Source organism: Lactuca serriola, chromosome 5 (genome assembly GCF_051521515.1).
Source record: "Lactuca serriola cultivar US96UC23 chromosome 5, Lser_US96UC23_V15, whole genome shotgun sequence".
Classification (NCBI taxonomy): domain Eukaryota; kingdom Viridiplantae; phylum Streptophyta; class Magnoliopsida; order Asterales; family Asteraceae; genus Lactuca; species Lactuca serriola.
Window position 1 is genome coordinate 297,955,291 of NC_136412.1, and position 1,330 is coordinate 297,956,620.

Consider the following 1,330-nt stretch of genomic DNA (forward strand, 5'->3'; position numbering starts at 1 on the left):
TTATATATTTTTAGCTATCGTTGTTCATAAGTGAATAAAAATGAATCAGGTTTTTACTACAATACATTCGTTATTCAGTTATGAATAAAAACTATGATTAATTTTTTGTTTTTTACAGTTGAAGTATCATTCATATATGAATATAGCATATAATAAACATAGTATATTCATATTTAAGTATTAGACGATGCATTCACTTATGAATATTACATAGTATATTCACTTGTGAATATTAGATGATATATTCACTTATGAATATTAGATAATATTTTCATATCTGAATATTACATAGTATTACATGGTATATCACATTTGAATATTACGTAGTATATTCATTTCTGAATATTAGATGATATATTTACTTATGAATATTACACAGTATATTAACATATGAATATTACACAGTATATTCACATATTAATATTACAATGTATTTTCACAAATATATATAACTTTTATATGTTATTCACATATGAATAACATACAGACTTGCATATTTGTTTTTTTGTTTTAATAATCATATACTAAGAAAACATATTCATATATGAATATAACGTGGTAATTTAGTTCATGCATTTCATCAAACAGTTGGAGTGCATACAATTTAACTTTTTTTAAAAATTTTAAAAACATGATATTTTGACTATTTAAATCTTACAAAAGAGTAGATTGATAGAGAATTATATGAAATTTTTCAAAAAAAACAATTTGATATTTTTCTAACCTCAATTTTCAAGTTTTATTTGATAATCGATGTTGAATGAATGATATAAAGTGGATTTTTGTTGATTATCGATGATGTTGATCTAATAACGCTGGAAGTATAATTAATCATAGATGTTGAAGATCTGATCGTATTCAAGCACAATTGAAGGTTGAATTAAACGAACCAAAAACGAATTTTTGTTGTTAACTGTTGAATCGTGTTGATTATTAACGAAGATCGATGATTGATTAACACTGGATGATGTTGATGATGGTTTAATTGAAGAAATCTGGATGATTGTTGAAAGTGTGAGAAGAAATTTGGATGATGAACGATGAATGAGTTTGAACTACAGATACGTATTTGAGATTTAAGGTTGTTATCATATTTACAAGTTTGTCACCGTATTTTTTTATGCTTGAATAAAATGAGTGACTGAGAATAATTCCCCCATTCTCAATCTTTTTTATTTTCTCAATTGAACCTACCTCTCTCTCTCTCTCTCTCTCTCTATATATATATATATATATTACATTGATCTGACAATTTGTATAATAAAGAATCGAAATTATTAAAAAAAAGTTAAACAAAATAAATAAATTATTTGAGACTAGACGGACAATT